Here is a 16995-nt window from a genome sequence, read left to right on the forward strand (position 1 = left end):
GGCCATTTCCTGGCATCGGGGATGATCTAGCTAAAGAGCAAGAGACAGGCAGTGCGAGAAATATGGAACCCGAGGGCGGAGCTCTCATCTGCTTGAACTGAGTGGGGGCTAGCCTCAGCTCTTCTGCTCCATGGCTGAGGGGCACCACTGAAACTTTTCAGGGACAATAGCTATTCTTCTCCGGCCACGGCAAGGCTTCGTGAGCTTCCAGAGTGGCCTCGCAGCAGCTACATGTCACGTAGCCCCAGGATGCCCATCACATGCCTGAAGCCAGCACTGGGAACAGTGTGTCATTTCACCAGGAAATCGGGCCAGAAAGACACCCTGACCTTAACACCTGGTCAGGGAGGTAGTAACTCAGGACAGAGGCTCACAGGATCTGTTCGGAGTGACTAATTCAATTTTCTTGTTCCTATTGTTTTAAACCCAAACCTATTGTTCTTTGTCTTTGCTTTATTCTCTCCTTTCCCTCTTATTTTCACTTTTTAAAAAAGCTCCTTTCAACGGGAGTGAGTGAGTCACCCTAATTATTGATTTAGACACATTTCGGGCCGGCTTTACACGCGCCATCCCGGCGTACTGACATATATGGAAAGTATTCTTTAACAGCTAATCTCTTCACCAGAAAGCTCAGTTTCCAACAGCTATATTTGGGGGTCTGAGAGGGTTGGCACCCTGCATGTCGCTTTTCATTCACACTGTTGGTTTCCTACCCTTGACCCAAGCGAGGCTGACTTCTGACACGTCCCTCCCCGCTCTCTGCCCACAGATGCTATTTTCATACAGCACCCAAGGCTTTTCATATCCTGAGCGACATTCTGGCCTTTTTTTTCTTTAGTGTAATATGCACCAAAAATACAATCAGCCCCATAGCATTTAGGTGCACATCTACGTGTGCCTGTTTTTAAAAAAAAGTTTTGCGTTGAGTTGCAGAAACCAGACACTGATATAATGTCAGGAAAAGCCATTCCGGACGCTGGGAGAAAGCCCACACGGGCAGCCGGAGACATACCAGGAGAAGCAAAGCTTCTAACGATTGAGTTGTGAGCGAACTTTAGATTTCATCCAAACCTCTCACCGGGTACCACCTTGCTAATGGAGGTCGCTTACCAGGCATGTCAGTAACACTTTGAAATTTGTAGAGAGCTTTTTAACTTCTTTTCAAAGTGTGTTATGTTCATAATAACCCCAAGAGGGAGCATTACCAGGACAGAAGGTCAACTCCACCGGCGAGAGCCTGGCAAGGTTGTGACTTGTTTTAAACAGGTCATTGGTGTGTACAGAACTGACTCCCCATTCTTTCAATGTCACGTACTGTGAATTTTTATTCCCCTACTTTTATTTTTTTTAAGTTTTTAAAAAATGTTTATTTTTGAGAGAGAGAGAGAGAGAGTGAACAAGCAGGGGAGCAGAAGAGAGAGAGGGGGACAGAGGATCCGAATGAAGTGGGCTCCACGCTGACAGAGGCAAGCCCAATGTGGGGCTCGAACCCACGAACTGTAAGATTGTGACCTGAGCCAAATTCAAACGCTCAACCAGCTGGGCCACCCAGGGGCCCCATTCCCCACTTTTAAACATTTGCAGCATGCATCTGAAGCCAGGACATTCAAGTGAGCTCATCTCAAACGCCCTGAATAAAGCTCTTCTAGAAGTCCCCGTAGAATGCAGGCTCTATGAGGGCCAGGCTGATCTGTCTACACAAGCACCCAGCACAGTGTTTGTCCACAGTCCTTTCTCAAAAAAACAAAAACAAAACAAAACAAAAACAAACCAAAACCAAAACCAAACCAAACAAAAAAACATTGTCGAACAATTGCAAGACAAACTATTCTTCCTCCAACTTTTCTTGTTTTTAAGCAAACCCGCCACCTGACAGGCCGGCTATGAAGGAATTACTGTCCTTCCCAACTCTCATGAATGAACGCTCTGCAGCTCACAGCTATGTCAATGGCATACACACGTTGGCACACACGTACATCTGGTTGAAAATCCAATTTCATCACTGCCTTGTTGACATCCCCCAATGGCTACCCACGGAGTTTAGGACGTCCGGTTTCAATCCCACTGCCCCAGACCCCCTTACTCTGACCCTACTGGGCCACTTTTACCAAGTGCTATGATTGGGCCAAGTTGCTGTAAGTCTCCTTTGCCCTGAAGATGCAGGGTTGCAACCGGGAGCAGTTTCTGAAGGCAGGAGCAGACAGCCATGGGCAGCCCCTCATGCTGGCAGTCACTGGAGGCCCCGTGCTTCTGCCTGGCCCTCTTCCCTTAGCCCATAGGCACTTCACACGTTCTTTCCCCACCTCAGAAGCAGCCCAAGCCTCTCAGAGACCGGTGTTCCACTCTGTGAGGGGAAACTCCCTACCGGGGAAAATGCTCTTTTCTCTCCAGAAAGGTCTCCAGAGTTGAGGCTTGCCCGGTCCCCGCCCCAGCAATCCTCTAAGAGAGCGAAGTGGTGAGTGGAAAGTCCTGGCAGGTCTACTGACACGCTTTGAGGGTTTCTTAAGGCTCCTGTTCTAGCCGGTGGTCACTTTTTGTAAACATCAGTCCCTAGCAGGGAACTGGGCCATCCTGCTAATCCCTGGGGATTTCTGGTGAGGCCCTCTTCCTCCTGACTCCAGTGAACCCCCCCTCCTCTCTGCAACTTTCACTTCCAGCTTTTTCCTGGCACCTTACTGTCTCCCTAGCAAGCCCATCCGTTTGATGGCTGTCCAAAAAGGAACTGCCTAATTGGAGTTTAGAAGCGGCATTCCTTCAAAATAACCTTTTTTTTTTTTAATCAAAAGGATCACAAATAATCTTTAATTAGAACACTTGGCCTTAAAAAAAGAAGAAAAGGAGCAGTGTTATAAACACTGCCCTCTTCCTCTCCCCTAGGCCTGTGCTGAGGGCTCGGGACGTGAAAACTGTGGATAAGCGGCCTTCCCTCCAGGGTGCACAGGCCAGTGTGGGGACGGGTCAGGGGACAAGGTGTTCATAAAAATACCGTGAAGGCTCGCGGTCAGAGGGAACACCAGGCGAGCACTGAAATCACAGGCCAGCTCCAGGCTGTCTCCCCAACCTCTCTGCCGGCCACTGCCCACCTGTCACTCTGCTACAGACCCCGGTCTTCTTGTGGCTCCTTCAACGGGCTGGGCACGACTACCCTGCTCACTCTCTTCCCGGAGCATGCTTTCTCTGGAAAGCTACGTGGTTCATTCTCTCACTTCCTACAGACCCTCCCTCATCTCACCCTTCGTGAGGACTTCGCTGACCCCCCCGAGTCCAAGTAGCAGCTCTTCCCCTGAATTCCCCCACTCTCTCCTCACTCTGTATACCATCTCTACTCCATTTCTCTTCATGGAATATATGACATCTAACATAATCATTTTACTTGTTGACATGCTTATGGCCCACCTTTCCCCAATAGAATAAAGCTTCATGGGGCAAATTTTGACTGCTTCACTGTGCATCTCCCGAAATTGACACAGAGGAGAGGTCACCAACTCCCTGTGAGTTCCCAATAAATGTTCATTGAATAAGTGGATGGATGGATGGATGGATGGATGGATGGATGGATGATGGACGGATGATGGATAGATGGATGGGTGGATGATGGATGGATGGATGATGGATAGATGGATGGATAGATGGATGGGTGGATGGATGATGGATGGATGGATGATGGAGGGATGGATGGATGGATAATGGATGGATGGATAATGGATAGATGGATGGATGATGGATGGATGGATAGATGGATGGATGGATGGATGGACTTGGTGGGGAGTTGGGGGATGTATCCAGAAAAGGGTACTAAATCTTAAAGGACCTTTTGGGTTAATACAAAGCATTTAGAAAAGAGAACGCCTAGCCCATGCGTGATCTTGGGTAAATCATATTACCACTTTCTCCTCTGTAACATGAAGCTAATGCATTATATTGGCAAGTCTCTGATGAGCAATGAAACCAAAACAGTTCAGACTAACTAAAATGAGCTACGGATGGCACAGGCTAATGCAACATGGGAAGAGACAAGAGGAACCATGCCTTTCTCCACAACCACCAAATCAAGTTCTAACCACAGCAGACAGAGACTGAAGAAGCCAGGCACAATGAGGGTGAGAGCTAGGTGGGTCGGCTGAACTTGATCCTGTTTTCAACAAGGGGTACTTTGGTCCTAGGCCAAAAGCAAAGCCCCCAGCACGCTATAGAACTATATTCTAAATTGTTAATTGAAAAGGCAAATCACTTTTCATATGCTACTTGCCTTTATGCAAATAATTGCATCTCTCTGAGCCTTCGTTTCGCCATAAAATGAAGCCCACATCTTCTCCTACTAAGCGACATGTAAAAGTTTCTAGAACAGTGTCTGCCACTTTGAAAGTGCACAGTAAAATTTTTCTGTATGGAAATACAGTATTTGCATGCAGTTTACATGAAAGTAGGGAGATCCATGGGACTCCTTTCTGGAAAAAGGCAAAGAACTCCAACTGAGTGTATTTTCTGGGGCTTAAGCAGAGTCATGGCAGGGGAAAAAATTGTATTTTCTTAAAAAAATAAGATTGTGGCCTGGAAGCAGTGTGAACTATGTGGTGTGGGAAAGTGTAGGACTTTGAGAGCCAGGCAGATTTGAGCCAAAATCCTGGTGCCCCATTTTCAATCCTGTGTCTTAAAGCGAGTTTTTAAAACTCTTTTGCTGGGGCGACTGGGTGGCTCAGTTGGTTAAGAGTCCAGCTTCAGCTCAGGTCATGACCTCACGGTTTATGGTTTATGGGTTTGAGCCCCGCTTCAGGCTCTGGGCTGAGAGTCTGGAGCCTGCTTCAGATCCTGTGTCTCCCTCTCTCTCTGCCCCCTCCCACTTGTGCTCTGTCTCTCTGTCTCTCAAAAATGAATAAACGTTAAAGGGAAAAAAACCCTCTCTTGACTTGATTGTCTTTATTTTCAAAACAGAAATAGGGGCACCTCCGCGGCTCAGTTGGTTAAGTGTCTGACTCTTGATTTTGGCTCAGGTCACGATCTCTGAAGTTTATGAGTTCAAGCCCCATGGAAACAGCACAGAGCCTGCTTTGCCTAGGATTCTCTCTCTCCCTCTCTCTCTCTCTCTCTCTGCCCCCCTCCCCAAATAAACACATAAACTTAAAAAGAGAGAGAGAGAGAGAAATAAATATATCTACCTTGCAAGGTTGTCTATAAGGTGAAAAATGTATATAAACAGATGAACAAAATAGAATTAATAGGTGCAAAATGCATGTTGAAAAGCATAATTAATTTCTACTAATATAAATGAAAATTTGAGTGTACTTTGAACAATGAGGGGCCATGTCGGTCCTGGGTAACCTGTAAATCACTAGGCAGAAAAAATAATTCATGTTGCATATACCATGAAATATCAAACATACCATAGCTATTTTTGTTTATATGAGCTACTCAAAGTATTTCCTGAGGTTGAGGCTGAACAGATAAATTTATACAAGCCACAACCTCACTAGCAGGTTACCCAGTGACAGTGTAAAAGGGAAGCAGGGGGTGGAGTCTTGACACAGTGTTTCAAAGGAGGAAAAAATAAGAGATGTGCACATAGCACTCCATTCATCGGGCACACGCTTACACAACCCTCTCCCTCTCCCAGAGGCAGCCTTGAGCCCGGGAATCCAGAGCCAGGCTTCCCTCATCGACCCAGACCCAGGATTCGCTTTACACTTCATCCAGTGAAACCCACTCTTTAAAGAGGGACTGGAATCCAGGGGGAAACTCAGTTCTCCAGAGACTCCCCAGGCAGTGCTCCCTCCACATCCCACTAGGTCTCCCTGCTCCTTGGAAGCGTAGGAAGCAAAACTGAGCAAGGATTCCTAGCTCCCTTCCTAGCTCCTAGCTCTTTCTCTGCCCTCACCTCCAGGCTCCCGACGCTGTTTTCCTTTAACGAGGGGACCAGAAAACCATGTTTCCTGGGCAGAGGCAGCTGCCACAGTGTCTCTTCGGGGTTTCTCTTTCTCCTTCTCTTCTCTTTCTCTTTCATAACCTTTTCCTACGTCCCCCAACCAGTTAGTAAATAAAACTGAATATTTTCCTAGTCCTTTATTTTTTTTCAAACCTATATTAGGCTCTTCTTCCATTTATTTTTGTTTTTAAAGTAGTATGCTCAAATGATTTGAGTGTTTTCAAATATGTCCAGAGTAAGATTTGACAGGGTCCTGTGTTTCCAAAGCAAAAGAGTTAGACATTTCTCCCTAAAAAAATGTGATCTGGTTGCTTCTTGCCAGGGAATGTCAGAATTGCCTATCTCAGTGGTGGTCCCCGGTCCTTGAAACACAAAAGGCCCCCTAGCCCCATGGGAGCCCCTCAGCGGTCAGTTCCTTAGTGAGCTACACAAAAACCAGGGTTCAAGTTGAGGGGGAGCCTTGCTCAGAGAGCACCTGGCAAGGCTCTGGCCTTGGTAACACCTCCCTGAAGTTGAAGGGACTCCCCATCTTGCACACACACACACACACACACACACACACACACACACACAGGAGTCCAGGCCTCTCAAATTTACAAGGACCAGCCAACCCCAGGAAGTACCCTGGGGAACTTCAGGACCAGGGTGCCCCGGTGTTGACCATGTTCACCACTCCCCAGTGGCTCCCACAGTCTGCAAACTGAAGGGCCTCAGGATCCTAAAACTCAAGGTCACTTCTCCGTTGTGGAAACCCCCTGTCCACAGTCAGGCCCCTGGTTCCTATCATGAAATACTGCCAAGTGAGAATCTCCTGGATGATCAGGGTGGGTGCTCAGATAGGAGCAGAGCGACCGATTTCTTATACGTCGTGAGATCCAGGAGGACATGCGAAACTTTCAACCTGGCAAAAGCCAGAGGTATGATACATCAACTGTAAACTTAAAGGGCAAAGAAATAGAGAAGGAGAGAGAGAATAAGGTTGGTCCCCAAAGCCCTGTACCTCCATGTTCTATAATCCATATTTAGCCCACAAAGGTGCACACTATTTCAGTTCCTTGGGTAGACCTCCCCTGGTTCCATGCTCTACAACAGGGAATTTTCACTCTCCTTCCCAACACCGCTTCAAGAATGCCTAGCCATGACCTTCACTACAACCCCAGTCACGAGAGCAGCTGCTGGGATGGCCACCTCCAGCAGGGCATCGGTCACCTGCCGCGCATGCTCAAGCATTGAGTGAGCCCTCGCTGGGCATCAGTGCAGGTGGATCCCACACAAACCAGCCCCCACCCCGAACCGGAGGATCAGAGTTGTGAGAAGTAAAGGAACAGCTGGAGCAAACCGACGCACGGGGCAGGGAAGCCTCTTGCCTCCCCCCGGCCTGCACGGAGGCCCTACGGAGGACTGAAGCTTCAAGAACACAGCCAGCAAGCCGCTCAGCGCTTTTCACTCTGATGGGGGCCCCCACCTCCACCCTAGCCATTCACAGCGGGGGAAGAAAGACTTAATTTACTTAGAAATAGAGTTCCTGGTGCCCAGAGAAGGGAAGCAACATGCCCAAGCTGACTCAACAAGTCAAAAGCAGACCCAAGATAAGAAGCGAGACCTTCTCACGCTCTGGTTACCGCTTTCACTTCCCCATGCTCCCTGGCCAGGCCCCGGTTCCCTCTCATATGGCTGAAATGATGAGTAAGATTTAAAAACTCCCTTCTACCTTCCTCCAACGGCCAATGATGAAACTTGCCTAGAAGCCACACTAGACCAAAAATTCCCAGCTTATTTTTAGTCCTATGGAATTTTTTTAAAACCTTACTTCGTCCCATTGAAACTCTGGAACCTATTCTTCAAAATTTTTGTTGTTATTGCTGCTGCTGTTGTTTTGTGTTTGTGCCAAGAATGGTCATTTATTTCCTATTACAGTTGACCCTTGAAAAACATGGTCCACTGACCCACAGATTTTTTCAATAAATGCAGGACAGTAGCGTAAATCTATTTTCTCTTCCTTATGATTTTTCTTAACATTTTCCTTTCTCTAGCTTACTGTATTGTAGGAATACAGTATATAATACATGCCACATACAAAATACGCATTAAGGCTTTTGACGAGCACCAGATGAGCCGTGTCACCAAACCATCTAGTATCAAAGGCAGGACACTTGAGGGGCGCCTGGGTGGCTCAGTCAGTTAAGTGTCTGACTTGATTTTGGCTCGGGTCATGATCTCACGGTTCACGAGATCGAGCCCCACATTGGGCTCTGCAGGGACAGTGAAGAGCCTGCTTGGGATTCTCTCTCATCCTCTGTCCTCTGTCCCTCCCCCTCCTTCGCTCGTTCTCTCTCTCTCTCTCTCTCCAGGGAAGCTACGTGTTCTTTTGGGTTTATGAATAAGAGGTCCACAAACCCTTCTTTGATATTCTTTCCTTAGATGTACTTCTAAATTCAGAACCTTTCAGATTTTAGAACAATAATACAGTGCATGTACTATGTTATGTATACCCTGGCAGGCTCCCGGACACTCATCCTTCTAATGAAAAACTTATTCACCGAGAGTGGTATAAATGAAACCCATGAAGAGTCTCACGTACGATCAGGCCAGCTTTTGACTTCAAATGAGTTATGAAAAACAACACTTTAACTTTTCAGAGCATTTTGGATTTGGGACTTGCAAATAAGGGAATGTCAATCTTGCAACCTTATTCATTACATCTGAAGGTACCCAAGGGCCCAGATTTGAAACCTCAACACTTCAGAAAGAAAACACACATATGCACACTTACAAGATAAGAAAAAGACTAAGGGTGGGGAGACAGATTATAGATTAAGTTCAACACTTGTAATGCTCCAGCAAACAATACAGCCAGGTTCGATTCAAGTATAATATGAAGACTCACAGCTAGAAATATAAGCTCAGAGGAGTGGATCTGGGGGCTTTGTCGAGGGGCAATTCAGGAATATGTCCGTCAGAGAAAAGGGAAGCCCCGTGTCACTTTCTACCCCACACAACAAATAAAGAGGAGCCTAAAAGAAGGAGCAAAAAATTTTTCAAATTTTCTTCAAAGACCAGGCAAAAAAAGGAGGCTGACACATGGCTAATTAATTTCTTCTTTCCAATATTCCTGAGACACAAATATCATTAACTTCAGTTCATAAGTTACAAAATTTAGCAAGTCTAAGGAATCTGCCTAGAGGAAGAGCCAGGATTTCAACCCAGGTTTGTTTGTTTCCAGGTGCACACTCGCCCTGTAGCCCCAGGGATATTCGCACAGAACTTCCATGTGTATATTTCACCCCTAGACATCTCAGAGAGTTACAGTCTGCTTGTAGCTTTCACAAGGCTGAATTCTGGTCCCAGCCTTGGAAAAGTCTCTGATATGGGTTCCCTATCTATCTATCTATCTATCTATCTATCTATGTCTTTCTCTTGACCTCAGTGTTTGTAAAATAGAGGAAGTAGACCAAAGGTGTCATTCTTGTTTTGACGACATGTGAATCTGTCATTCTGCAAGCTCAGTCCACGGTTTTCTTGTGCTCCCATGACCTCCAGCTGTCTCAGGGAGAAGTCTGAAAAATAAGTTATACACAACCTGCCTCAATTGGGTGGGCTCCACAGCTCAGCAAGGCCATATACTGCACACACCAGAGGCTCAGCTCATTACTGCTGGATGGCATTCTCTGATGAAGTGGGCTAAGCAAAGGACACCCTCCAAGGACGTCAGTCCAATGCCGAGATGCCGGTCACAGGGAAGCACTGAAAACACAGCTATATTTTCTTTCCTCTTTTTTTTTTTTTTTTTTTTGCCAATGTCAAGGTGTGGAGGGAGGCCCATCTAGCTCTTTGAGATGAGGATTTTCCCCAAGACACATCTTTTTAATTCCACACTCCTCACACATGCACGGTTCTCATTTGTCCTACGGGTGGTGGAGAGAGCCCAGGCTTTGCAGGCACACAGATGTGGCTTTAGGCGCCAGCCCGCAACCTTCCTGAATGAAATGGCATTCTGCAAGTTCCTTAGCACCTCTCCATTTCAATTTCTCCACCCAGAATGGGGCTATCTGTTTCCAAAGCTCATCAAAAGATGACTAAAAGTGACAATAAGTGCTCATGATTCCTGCTGACAATATCTACATGGTTCAGAAGCTGCCACGGCCCACGTGTTACCGAAGGGACCACAAGACTCAGAAGATGAGAATTTAGGCTGCTAGGGAATGGGCAGTGTGGGTGGAAGACCCCGGGTCTTCTCTGACTCCCTATTAGTTCGCCCCCTGGCCACAACATGCTGCCACCCTATTCTAGGCTACTGGGACCCAGCCCCATGGTTGCCCCTGGAAGGGCCTATGTTTGGTCAGCGGGAAGGACAGAACTTGATGGAGCGTTGACGAAGTTGTGTGTTTCCCTCTGTTCCTCACCATCCTAAAATGATTGTGCATTTTCATTTATTCTAAGGCCTGGGAATCATCGAACCAAATTATTTTTTGAAAAACGTTAACTTAAGACAATTGCAGGAACCAAGGCATCTGTGAAGCCAAGCCCTCCATACCCATGTCAGCAGAGACCCTGGAATGTGGGAGGAAGCTGGTGACTCTGCTCCCCACCTCTGCTGAGTATCTGCAACCCTTTTGTCTCTCCCTGTCATCACTGGCTTTGACTTATTTCCCTGATGCTCAATCAGAACGTGGTTCCCTTTCTGTGAGGGAGAGCAAGGTTTCTTTGCTCCTTGAGAGGATTATTTGAAAACACACCAGCTCTGCCTCGGCAGCCTTGCTGACTAAGGCTGCCAGCCTTGCTTCCTTCCCCATCACTCAGGAAAAGGAGCCCAGGGGCTTATTATGATCATTAAGCTAGATGTGGAAGGGTCCTCTTAAGTCATCAAATCCAACCTTCCCGTGTCACCAAGAGAGAAACCGACCCGGGCAGGGAGGAGCAGAGCTGAGAGCCACGCCCGGGTCATCAGCTGTCTACGCCACCGTGCTTCCCTATCCCAAGCCTCTCAACCTGCAACATGTCAGGTGTATTTCAGATGCTCCGCAAACAATACCATGTGGATGGAAATGGACTGCCTTGCAGCAAGAGTCAAAACAATTATATTTCCCTCTTTCTCCGGCACACGAATGCCAAGCTGCGTTTAGCAATGTGTCTCCTGCTCTGCTTCCCCACGGAGTGAGAGCCAGCTGCGGGCAGGGATGATGCCACACTGATCACTACGTGCCATCTCTGGCAGCAGAGGGCAAGGGCCTGCCCTGTACGTATCTGTTAAATAAGTGAATGAGTGATCTCATCTTTACACTTGATCCATCATAAAACTGCAATTAAATTCTTTGGGGGCACACCATTTCCCTGGTTTCATTTTAGAGATCTAATTATCTACACCATACAGAATTTTTATTGGAAAGTGAAGTCATTAAATAAGCAGACACCAGACTCTGGCCCTGAGATAATTGCCAATAGGAGCACATCTGTCCGCAGCGCTAAGCTGGACCAGGTAAACACATTGCTGGGGAACACGGCACCATTTTCACACCTGATTCTCTGGGACAACGGGTTCTCAGGCCAGGGAAATCGGGCTTCTGAATTCCTGAGAAAGGCTAGCGGTGAGTAATTCCACAACTGCTTCTCAATACTTTCCTATTCCTAGAGGTGGGTTCTAATGACAGTTATACAATCAGTCCCATTTATTTCAGTGACAAACCGGTAACCCGTTCGTGTGCAGAGGACACTCCTTTCAGCATCATCGAACACTTCCTCTTAACTTGGACATGTCAGATTCCTCCTCCATTCATCACCTCTCAGAATGAAGCCTCGACCAGCTGCAGAGAGCTCCATTAATGCTACGCTGAGAGCAAAACTCTAATAAAGTCTCTAAATACTTACTATGAGTCTAAGTTACCGACCAGGTCCTCCCCGTTAAAATCTGCCCTTGTTCTCCAAACACAATTACTTTAGGTCACTGACACACCAGCCAACGAAATGACAAGACTGTATACCAACGCACAAACAGCGAGCAAGCAGGACCCAGTTTTAAATTCCGGCTGATGGGCTCTGTGTTGTTACCTTGCCCCTCCCGGTTTCCTTAACTGTGAAAAGGGGCCGATAATACTGTCACAGAATTCTGGGGAGGATTTGAGAAAATGTATATGTGGTAACTTTAAAAAAAAAAAAAAAAAAAAAAAAGGAAGCTACACATGCCCAGAATAAAAAGCATGAAGCATTCATTTGCAAGTATCCTTTGACAAAGGAGCCAAGAAACACAAGAGGGAAAAATGGTCTCTTCAATAAAAGGTGCTGGGAAAACTGGACCCCTTTCTTACACCATACACACATATAAGCGCAAAATGGATTAAAACCTTGAAAGTAAAACCTGAATCCATAAAACTCCTAGAAAATACAGGCCATAAGCTCTCTGACACTGGTCGTGGCAATGAATTTTTGGATTTGACACCAAAATCAAAGGCAACAAAGAAAAAATCAACACGTGGGACTTTATCAAATCAAAGTACTCTCACAGATAGTAGCTTATCCTTGAAACTCAGAGTGTTCTTTGCCATTTCAAATAGGTTCCCCCTTGAGAAAACAAGTGTTGGGGGTTTGCATAGAGTCCCCGTGTGGTAAAGGATCATTTCTCTGGTGAGAGATAACTCAAAGATTAACCAGCAGTTGAGGGTCCCGAGCATGGGCAATTTGCAACCTTCCCAGATAATGAGTGGATCTCCAAAGGCCAGAATTAGTCCAAAGAGCTCCCCACCTCTGCTAAGAGGACCCAGAGGCCTAGTACCGGAGAACTCTTTCCTAATCAATCAGACTAAATACTGGCAAGTGCACTACGAGGTGGGCACCACGCCAGACCCCATAAAGACATTAAGATCGTTTACATCTCAGAAGGCAAGTAGCGTTATTGCCATTTTACGGATATAAGAACTGAGGCTCGGTGTGGTTATCTAGTCCAGGATCCTACAGCTACAGAGTCTGGATTCATAGCTGACTCCCAAATCCACTTCTTTCCAATCACCACGCTGCCCTGTGAGGGAATTCATGCAGCCTCTGAGAAAGGATTTTAACCAGGATGAAATAGGAGCCAAGCACACGATGCCCGATTCAGCCTTAACGGTGACCTAGTCAAATTGTCATCTCTGGGCCCTGCATCACAGTGACTTTGTCACACCACCTCTCTGACTGTATCCTAAGGATCTCTTTCCATGTCTGACTACATTCTTTGAAAAAAGGAATAATGTGCATGTTTTTTGAAATCCCCAGTTCCCACAATTATATTTGGTGCCGAGTAGATGCTCAATGAATGTCAAGTAGGTGAACTAAGTGAATGCAACATCAAGGGCAGACAAGATGGCTTTAAGGAATGCCTCTAACCCTGACATTTCACGGCTTAATTCTTTCTAGATCAGTTCTAATCTCTGGGCAGTAGTTCGGGGTCTCCAACACTGGGATTTCCCAACGGGATGAGGACATTCAGGTGCTTCAGGCTATCGACTGTTCAAAGCACCCCCTATAGGCTACTCCACGCCATCCTTCAAGAGCAAGCTAACATGGATAGACGCGTAAACCCCATTTTAAAGACTTGAAACTGAGGCCCATAGGAGTGACGGACGCCCCCAGGGCCAACTTCGACAACGAGGCTGCTGATTCCCTAGTCTTCTCATGTTACCATTTGCTTCTTCAGAGTATTATTAATAAGCCTGGAGCATAGGCAAAGTGAAGGGAGGAAGGGGAGGGGGTGAGAAAGGAAGGGAAAATAAAAGGGAAGAGAGGAAGAGACAGGGCAGCTTCTCTGGAGAGTGTCACTGACAGCTGGCAGTCGGTGACCCTATGGCCCTGGAGAACTCTGAACTCCTCACCCAGGGCTGGCTGGGGTGGGGAGCGTGGGTTTACTTGGCTATCCGTGCCCCTGACTTACCCAGTTGCAACTAGGCTCTGAGAGCAAAAGCAAACCGAATGTTTCTTGGTCTGAGTCAAAAACAGGAAGTCACAAGTGGCTTCTCTCCCCTCTCAACTTGGGTCTCCAACAGTTGGGGTCAAGGGTGCACCAAAGGACCTGACAGGGAGCTCCCTGGCAGCCGGCCTCTGTGGGAGTCCGCAGCACCTCTAAAACGTGGAGGTTGGGTTGCTCTGCTGCCCCGGGGAGTTGGGGGTTGGGGAGCAGGACCAGGAAGCCCACAGGGTGGGAAGGCAGGGAGATGGGCTTCACGATGCCAGCTCCATCCCTGAGTGCTAAAACCAGTGTGACCTGAGGGCAGTAGCTCACTGGAGCTTAGTTTCATCATCTGCAAAGTGGGGACAGCCCCTACGGCACGGGGCTGTCGTGAACAGCAGCAGTGAGCCCCTTACCATACACGGAGCCCAGTATTAGCACCGAGGCAGTCTGCCACCCCCTGTGTGCTGCCCGCTTCCCAGAGATGCAGACGGGAGGGGGTGTGGACGGGTGGGTCCTCACCTCTCTCCCCTCACAGGAGCCCAGGGCCAGAAGGAGGTGAAGTTCTGCCAGCCCCCAGCCTGGGCCCAGTGCCCATGTTTATGACTGTTTATTTCAGACCAAGTAGAAAGGAGAAATTAGAGCCATAAAAGACAGGACAACAGACCAATAAAAACCAGCTCCCAGAAGAGTCAGAAGGAGGAAGAGAGGCAAAACTGTCACCATAGCAACACAAGACAGTCAGAAGCACGCAGGGAAAACAGCCCCTGTTCTGCCTCCTCTCTTCACAGCAAAGCCAGCCTGGGACCCCATTCGGAGCTCAAGGGAAAGCCAAGGACCCACCCTAAAGCCTGAGCCCCCAGGCCCAGATGCCCGGCCTGACCTGGCTGGCTGCCACCCTCCTCCTGCTGGCCCTCGTGCAGTACGGGGTCCCAGCCCTTCACAGTCCCAGCCCAGCTTGCTGTGCCCTGGGGACTCAATGATATGCAGATGGCACAGGCCCTATCCAGAGGGATGGTGATGGGGAAAGACCGGAGGAAAAGTTTCCAACAGAGTAAGGCAGGAGGCCCACAGAGCTGTGGGGGCTACTAAGGCCCCAAACACTTGCCCCATTACTCTGCCCCAAGTCCTTGGGGAGCAAGCAGGGAAGCCAGCACATGGGTGAAGAGGCCAAGCCCAGAACAGTGGCCTGTCAGCAGCTGGGGGAATTTGGAGGATCTGGGGGTGGGGTCAGCAAATACCTCTAGAGGTCTTAAATGACAAAGGTCTTGGTTCTGGTCTCTGGGGACACTGGCCAGCAAGTCAGAACAGCTTGGAGAAGGACCTAGGAACCCACTGGCACATTTTGACAGAGGCTTCTTGGTCCTTCAGCTGGCAAGCAAGACAGGTGTCTCCACCGAACAGCATGGCTGGCCTGGGACCAGCCTTTTGGGAAGTGGGTCAAATTGTTCTCAAAGCTCAGGATCTGTAAAGTCCCTCTTGCCAGCCTGGGATTCTGAGGAGAAGGAAGTGATCTAGAGAGGAGGCCTGGGTCCTAGGCACAGCAGTGTGCTGGCTGGCTAAGAACATCTGGGCCAGGTGGCAGCAGAAAAGTCCAGGTATGCAGGCACTGGGGAAGCGGTCATCCTTGCCTCTCAGGCTGTAGAGAAAGATGGGGAGCCCGGGCCTCTGGTGGTGGGAAGAGGGAAGCAGAAGGATGGGGTCTCCTGGAAGAATGGCTCTGGAGCTGATGATACCTGGCTGGGGGCCGGGGATTGAGCGGTTGAGGGGTGAGGGGGGTGATCTAGAACACAAGCAGGAGGCAGTCCCGGAGAGCAGGGCAACGGGCGCACAGACGGACATCTGGACGGCGATCGCAGGAGAAGGGCTGAAGGACTGGGTTCTCGGCTCTCCCTCCCTCCCTCCCTCCCCTGAAGGCTGCAGGGGCATCGGGGGCCGGGGAAGGATGGCAGGGTTCTCCCGGCGCCTCCCGAACCCCCTTCCCCGCCGACCCCCACCCGTGCTCCCCGCCGCGTCCCCGCCGCGTCCCCGCCGCGCTCACCCGGGCTCGCCGCCGCCCTGCTTGGCCGCGCGTCCGCCGCTGCCCCAGCCGCCGCCGCTGTGGACGCCTCTCCCGCGGCCGCCGCAGCCTGCGAGACGGCCCCGGAGCCCCGCCCCGGCCCGCCCCCAGCCCGGCCCGCCGCGGCCGCCCCGCCCCGCCCCGGCCCCCGGGGCTCCCCACCCCTGCCGGCACCCGCCTCGCCCCACGCTAGCGCGGCCACCCCTTCCACGTCCTGGGGCCGGTGCCGGCCCTCTCCACACAAGGCAGCCCCTGCCCTTCTTTCGGCCTTGGCCGTTTGGCTTTGCCCCCCAGGAGGAAGCCCGGACCAGCCCTTATTGCTTCTACACACTGAATTCCTCCATACCCATTATTCCTTCCAAGAAAACCAAAAAAAAAAAAAAAAAAAAAAAAAAAAAGGCCCTGCAATCAATCCCTAGATAGATGGGCACGCCCACCCTCAATTTAGTGCCCACGCCCCCCCACCAGACCACCCTAACCTCTACCCACACTCTCAAATTACTTTGGGTTCTGAACCAGCCTTCCTCCCTGTCCCTCCTTGCTCATACTATGAACAGATTCCCAGCCCTGGGGGCTGCGGTTATCTGATGGGACCACCAAAAAAGTCTTGCAGATTCTCAGTCCAAATAACGTAACTACCCTAAAGAGTAAGCCTGCAAAAACACTCTGAAAATTTCTATGATGCAAAGGGAATGTAAGGGATTACAGTGTCATTGTCATGATCATTGTTTTAAAACATCTGCCACGGAGGCTTTATGCATTAGAGAGAGAGGTTCAGGAAACCAGAGAGGTGCACAGTGCCAAACAGGTTGTGAGTCAGAGCTCCTCTTGGGGGTGGGAGGGCAGGCTTCTCCTGCTTCCTTTCCCAGTCAGTCAGCCAGAGCATCATGAAACATTTATTAACCCCCTTCAATGGGCCTAGCCATGTGCTTGCAGCCATGTCGGTTTCCCCAGGGAGGGGGGAGGGGTGCTGGGGGGGCAGTCTGGGAGCACAAGGAGCCCAGATCCCAGAGCGTGGGGAGCTTCCGGAGACTTTGGTCAACCTGTCTTTTTTCTGAGTTCCAGTGTCTCCACAAGGAACGTGATGCCGTCCCAGCCTCT

General features: G+C 49.1%; 1 protein-coding gene across 6 annotated transcripts in view; it reads right to left on the reverse strand.

Moving 5' to 3' along the window:
• CYRIA (CYFIP related Rac1 interactor A) overlaps positions 1-15994 on the reverse strand; it is a 104967-nt gene extending 88973 nt beyond the window's left edge. For 3 of the 6 annotated variants that reach the window (XM_060648975.3, XM_060648999.3, XM_060648966.3), the window contains exon 1: positions 15877-15994. The gene's annotated coding sequence lies outside the window, so the exon portion shown is untranslated. The remainder of the gene's footprint in view (positions 1-15876) is intronic. The other 3 variants (XM_060648985.3, XM_060648991.3, XM_060649009.3) reach the window with 3 other exon arrangements.
• Between the last annotated feature and the right edge of the window lie 1001 nt (positions 15995-16995).

The sequence above is a fragment of the Panthera onca genome, chromosome A3, assembly GCF_046562875.1.
Source record: "Panthera onca isolate mPanOnc1 chromosome A3, mPanOnc1 haplotype 2, whole genome shotgun sequence".
Lineage (NCBI taxonomy): Eukaryota > Metazoa > Chordata > Mammalia > Carnivora > Felidae > Panthera > Panthera onca.